At 45.6% G+C, this 6,832-nt stretch overlaps 1 protein-coding gene across 1 annotated transcript in view; it reads left to right on the forward strand.

The window, feature by feature from the left end:
* The window catches only part of SAMD4A (sterile alpha motif domain containing 4A), a gene marked incomplete at both ends in the record, with an annotated part of 96,422 nt that overhangs the window by 70,539 nt on the left and 19,051 nt on the right, over positions 1-6,832 (forward strand). The gene's annotated exons all lie outside the window — the stretch shown is intronic.

Consider the following 6,832-nt stretch of genomic DNA (forward strand, 5'->3'; position numbering starts at 1 on the left):
TTTTTCCTTTTTTTTTTTTTATTATATATTTTTCTTAGCAGAAGGAAAGGAGGGAGAGAGGGGGAATATTTGCTGCTCTCCTTGTGGTTATCACATCCTTCAAATTACTAAAAGAGGCTGGGATAATAGGTCTGGTGATTATATATAGACACCATCTGCTCCGTGGCTGCTTCCTATCAAAGTGCAGTTAGGGGAGTGCAAGAAGGATATTTTCTCTGCAGCTATATTAAGACTCTGTTTCCATCTCGGCTCCAAAGCAAAGCTCTCTGCATGCAAATGGATCAAAAGCACTGGAATCAATGGCTCAGTTTTGGCAGCCTTGAAGATAATTTTTTTATTATTATTTTATTCTCCCCTCAAGTTTGCTGTTCCCATTTGTTACGCAATTTTATTCGAGGCTGGTTCCTCTGCATTCGATGTTTTCTTGTAACCATAGTGTCCCCCCCGTTTGCTGAGCAATATAGTCTCATGTTAGCTGGCGCAGAGATCTGTGTCAGAACTCGAATGCAAGGCAATATCTGAGCAGTTGGGAATGTTTTGGAGGATGATGAGGGCAGATTTTTAGGTTGCATATGCTGTCGGCATGTAAAGGAGGTGGAAAGCTGAGCTGAGTTAATTTGGAGCAATAATGGGAAAGAATTAATACATGTTTTATGACAGCAGCCGTGGCTGACCCATTGCTGCTGGGGACTGTTGGGGAGCATTGCAGAGCTCTGTATTTGGGGCAGTACTGGGAGTCACGACATGTCTCTGCTGGGCAGTATCTTTTGCATCTTCTCATGTGGGGAACTGGATACTGCATTTGCCCCTCAGTGACTTCAGAGACCCACAAGGCGCTGCTTCTCTCCTGGAGCTGGTAAGACCTTGGTAGAGGAGAAGGAATAAGGCATCATCAGCCCAAACAGAGAGTGTTCAGGATGGGGTGTGCAAGTCCTCAAGAGCTGGAGGCCAGAAGAAGATGGTAAGGCTGAAATGGGTTTAAATGGGTTTAAACTTAAACAGGGGAAGTTTAGATTAGATTTAAGGAAGAAGTTCTTCACTGTGAGGGTGGTGAGGCACTGGAATGGGTTGCCCAAGGAAGTTGTGAATGCTCCAACCCTGGAGGCATTTAAGGCCAGGTTCGACAGAGCCTTGGGCGACATAGTTTAGTGTGTGGTGTCCCTGCTCATGGCAGGGGGGTTGGAACTAGATGATCTTAAGGTCCTTTCCAACCCTAACTATTCTATGATTCTATGATTCTAAATGCAGAGGAATTTGTCTTGCAAAATCCAGGCCATGTGCCTATGAGACAGGAGGACTAAATGTTCTTTTTTGAATGAGAGAAAGTGGGTAAAAAAAGATCAGGGAGGAGAAAATCCCAAATAAGTTGGTGAGGACAGAAGAGGCTACAGCCCTGTTTCCTTCTCAGTGAAATTTCCCCGATGAAGGTGGGGTGATGACTGTGGGGTGTACCTCATTTAAGATGCATGTTGTCCTCCTGTATTCTGTCACTGCTAAAGGTACACTGTCTCCCTTCACTCACTCCTCAGATTTTTAATGACTCTTTAGGGGTTATCTGATCCCAGTTTCTTGGGGCACTTATGCACATTTTTGCATTCACCCCTTCCACTCAACTGCCTTAAGACCCTTTTTTTCTTACTTGCAGTTCCCGCAGGTTGCATATTGCTACATAAAGGATGTGCCTCTTCCAGCTTGGCCTCCTGAAATGATTATAACTGATAGAAGGGTTTCTCCATCTGAAGTGTAACGTGTGGTAGGAGCTGATGCTGTTGGTGGTCTCAGCAGATAGATGATTCTCAGACCAGGGATCTTACTAGCATCTGGTGGAGGCAGTGGGGAGCATGGGCTGCTGCTTGAGCAAAGCAGATGCTCTTGGACATCTCTTCTGGGTGGAAAAGGACCGTAGGAAGGAGAGGTTCTGCATCCCAGCATGTTTATCTGGCTTGATCCATGAGTAAGAGGGGACTTTCCCCCAGGAGCCCATAGGAAAAAAAAATCAGTGGATTCTGGGATAATGATGGGAGCTGGGTTCAGCACAGCAGCGTTGTTATTGACTGACTGGGATTCCCCAGGGGCGAACACTGTTTGTTTTGTGGTTTGTGTATAAATGTATGAGAGAAACCACATTTATTGGCGTGGAGATCAGGGTGCTGCGTTTACCCAGAGAGCAGCGTGGTTCAGTGCAGCACCTTCTTGCAACATGCCTCTAATCCTCCACACCCCCTCCACCGATTCCCACCTCCCCCAGCCGCCGTGTTGTGCATCCTGTTGTCTGCAAGTTAAATCACAGTTGGGATTCACACCTGGTCTGTCTTGCTCCCGCTGTGCTGCATGCTTTGGTGAGAAGCCCCACGCAAGGACCTAGAAGGCAGCTCCTGAGTTCCTGCTCATTGGTGAGATGAGCTGGGCTGTCTTCCAGAAATGCATCCCATCAGATTGCTGAAGCCACCAAGAGCTTTGTTGCGTGTCTTTAGATGCAGCCCCACTCCTCCTGCACACTAGTGAGTAAATAACAATAACAGCAGTTCCTGCCAGGGCCAAACATTGGATCCACACATGCTCGTACCATGCAGGGGCTTGTGAAACCCTCTGTGGCGGTCAGCAGAGACATCCCCTTTCCTGGCTGTGCCTGGATGGGGCCTCGCATGCACTGCTTGGAGAAAGCAGCAACAACTGAGTTATTGTTTCCTTTGTCCAGTTTCTTGAAAAGGGCATTTTAAACACAGGAAACGGGTTTAAAAAAGTCATTTCTTAAAAAAAGTTTGCTTGACAGGCTTTTCTGCGGTCTGTGCTTCTTCCTAATGTCTCTGCTCAAGGCAGCATTCTGCTTATGTATTTCTTTTTTCCTAATGCACGTAGCTACCCAGTGGCTGCTCACATTTAGGATCCTTGGTTTCACCCCCTCCATGGCTTATATCAGCCCCAGATTTAGAAGCAAGGACATGGTTTATCCGGCATCATACAAACAATGTAAAGTCACAGCCACAAAACCCAGGGAAGGGGAAAAAGAAAAGGCAGAAGAAAAGGCTCCAAGGGTTTAGGGGATGTTGAGCTGAAAAATGTTCCATCAGGTTCTGCTTTGGCCATGCTGGAGCTGCCTGCAGCGGCGTGGGGAGCTGGTGAATGAGGTGCCCAGGAAGGAGGCTGGGTGCCAGCTGGGCAGCGTGACCCTCCAGCAGCTGTTTCCAAGGGTCCTCGGCACGGAAATGCTGGAAAAGCCACGGGTGTTGGTCTGCCAGCGCGGGGAGTCTTCCTGCAGGAGAGGATGCTTCGTGACCGGGGTAGCAAGGAGGAGGTGGAGGAGAGGACTGAGTTGAACTTGGTGGTTGCTTTGCAAGGAGCTGCTCAGTATTTCCCCACCATGGGGGTGCCTCCGAGCTGTGCAAGAGACCGTGTGGCCTTGGCAGATTAAAAAACATACCCACTTCATATAGTAAGTTGGGGTCAGGCTGCTGCTCCCGGTATCTACAGACCAGAAAATAAACTGTACATGACTAGATACTCCCTGATGATGCACCATAACCAGATCTGCAGAAGAAGTACTGTTTTCAAACTAAAAAAAAGCATCTCCCAAAGAGTTCAGCATGCACCTTGCAGTGATTTTTCCTTTCTCCAGCCATGGGGAGGATGTTATTCTGAATTGTAATCTGCTGTATGGACTGTGTGCTGATATAAAGGGTTGTGAGGAGGTTGTAAAGGTCCTCTGGGTCTCAGGGACCTAGTGGGGACTGTGTTGTGGTGGAAGGCATGCCGGGTCCAGAGACTGTCTGAACACTGCTCTGTATCCAGCAGTACATCTGGCTTTTGGTGGAAATAGTCACACCAGCCCCACGTGTGTCTTGTCAAGGACTTTTGCCACACTTTAAGCCAGATTTCATGAAGGGTGCATTGGAGCAGAGGTAAAGCGAGCATGTCGTCAGCCACCGCATGCCGCATGGATGAAGGTCTGCCTGCAGAGCCCAATTCCTCAGTTCTTATTACAGCAACGGGTGGCTTTTCCCTTCTCAGGCTGAAAAATTGGCCCAAAACCCTGAGAAACCACAACACAAATGTCTGACGCTGTTCCACGTGATCTTCAGCAAACAAAAACCTTGAAATTAGCCCTTGCCTACCAAAATAGGCAACACCACTTCAAGTGACTTGTCCCAGCTCAGCTGTTGGCAGCCCTGGGTTCACCTTGGACCCTCCAAAAAGCACACTGGCTACACTCCCCTGCATCTCTCATTCATTCAAAAGGGCAAAAATACTTCCTAATCTAGAGTTTTTCCCAACAAATTCAGGGTGGCTTCTGTCCCCTTAGATGTACAAGCACAGCTGTGGGCAGCAGGCACGGAAGGGGCTCTGGGCAGTGCCGCTGTGGTGCTCAGCCATGGGGCTGCATTTCAACTGGTTTATCTTTCTTTTTTTTCCCTTTTTTTTAATGCTAAATATTTTTTCTTCCGGGTGGGTGACATGACAGCTACAGAGCCCCATTTTGGTGCTCTTTTGGGAGTACAATTGCAAAGCCAATTGCTGAAATAACTTGGCCAAGACCTTCTGAAGTTCATCTATTTCCCCATCAGGATGCATCACAACTTCAGGAAACACTACGCTGCTCTGAAAACTCTGCCAGGTCCTCACTGACATCCTTTTCTGCCAGGAGACTTTTGGAAGATGTTTCTTTAGTTATTTAATGGGAAGGGAAGAAATTCTTCACGATAAGCCCTTGCTTCCCTGCGCAGTATGATGTTAGTGTTATGTGCTGGTAGAAGAAAACAATTTCAGAACTAGGAACAATTCAGACATTGCAGGAATCCACAGGTTTTTGGCCTCATCCATCAGCTGTGTGTGGCACCGGCTGCATAATAAATGCAAACGAGCTCTGGGTTTTTCTCTCCCCTCCTTTTATAATCCCTCTACTTGCTCATTTTCATTGCGCCTTCTGGTCAGCAGAGATGGCTTTGATGGCAGGTTTTCCCCCAGGCTTTAGCTGGGAATTAAACCCCACTTAATTTTTACAGCACAGAGTACAGTACACCTGACTGGGGAGTTTCCACCAAGACTCGTTTATATTAGGAAAAAACATGTGGAGGAGCCATGCGTGGTTTGGATGAATTCCTGCCAATGCAAAAAGGGGGTTAGTGAGCTTTAGTGCTTTGGTGCTTTAGGAGGAAAAGCAATGAGGACAATGAATTTCCCCCAGGTTTTGTACAGAGTTAAGAAATTTGATTTGAAAGAAACCTGGAAAAGTTTTTGCTTCAGTTTCATGTGGACTGAAAGGTCATTTTAATTCCTCTGCACTTAGATTTCCCTAGAGCAGAAAATGTGCTTTTCATTTCATCTACCCTGCAATGAAGCTTAAGAACTCTAATTTTGAGCAATCAGTGTCTTTCTGCAGAATTTGCTCTTATCTCTAGAAGCGAGTCCTTGGTAACCAGTGCAGGAGTTTGGTTAGCCGTCACAATTTGAACCCTACATCTGTACCCAAGGGCACATTAAAAACAGCAGTGTTGGCTTGGGTTTGATGCAAACCAGAAAGGACCTTCCCATAGCACTAGATCCAGAACTCGTTCTGGTTATCCCAGTGGGCAATGAGACATGGCTCGACTGAGTGACAGCTAAATCCAGATATCTTTTTGGTCGCAGTTACCTGGAAACAGCCCCCATGAAGTTCAACTAGTATCATTAAAAGCAACTTCAATAATACATTAAACAAGTGTTTTACATCCTAAATCCATGCATGAAAGTACATTAGCTGCGTTTATGGTTTAACCAGCAGTTTAGTGACTTTGTGAATGGTGGAATTTGAATTTTGTTAGCCAACAGACAAATCCTTTAATACATTTTTCATTAACAGAAGCAAAGATAGTTTGTTCACATTCCTCTTCTCCTCTAAATACCATGTATTATCCCTACTAACCAAAGGACCTGAGAAAAAGATACCTAAATCTTTAAGGAGATAACTAAAACTGAACAAGACAGTATGGAAGAAGAGCAATGAAAAATTGGGACTGTTCATTAAAAATTGTATTTAAAAATCTGTTCAAGTTGCAACACTTCCAGCAAAGTGTCAGAAAATCTGTGATTTGGGGGTTTTTAATACTTTAGCATGCCTATTTCTGTACTTAACTGAAAGGCAAGCAAATACCTACTCATTGTAAGGCCTTTTTCAAGAAATTACTCCAAATCACAGGAGTTGGTGCATCACTTTTTTCCTAGCAGTGTTAAAGTTACTTGTTAAAACAAATTAAACTTGATAGTACCAAAATTTCAGACGGGAAATAAAAGCCCTTATACAACTGGGAAGGAAAAACAAATCCACAGCTTTCCAAAGATTATTTATTCCTGGGGGGATTCACCTTCAAAGAGGGAAAGAACTCGTTGTCATGGATGTATTTTCACCATTGCCTTGAGTGTTTGCCTTTGTGGAGGGCTACAAGGCCTGTGGTGGGAAGCACACCTGATGCGTGGCTGAGCTGGGATGCTCTCATTGCTGATGGTAGCTCAGCTAAGTGCAAGATGTTAGTAGGATTCAACAAGGCTTAGACATTTCTATGGACAATAAGTACCTCCACAGTGATGTTAGGCAGATGTAAATGCTCATGCTTCGGGGCATAAGCCAAGTCATATCCCAAAGGAGAGACAGAGAAACGTCCCCTGGGTCTGCCTGGGTACATTCCCACCCTTGGGATATTTATGCTTTTCCTGGAAAGTTACAGGTCCGGATGAGTTTAGCAGTGTGAGTTTCATGATCTCAGTATAGAATCATAGAATCATAGAATAGTTAGGGTTGGAAAGGACCTTAAGATCATCTAGTTCCAACCCCCCTGCTATGAGCAGGGACACCACACAC

The sequence above is a fragment of the Nestor notabilis genome, unplaced genomic scaffold (genome assembly GCF_000696875.1).
Source record: "Nestor notabilis isolate BGI_N333 unplaced genomic scaffold, ASM69687v1 scaffold22263, whole genome shotgun sequence".
NCBI lineage: Eukaryota > Metazoa > Chordata > Aves > Psittaciformes > Psittacidae > Nestor > Nestor notabilis.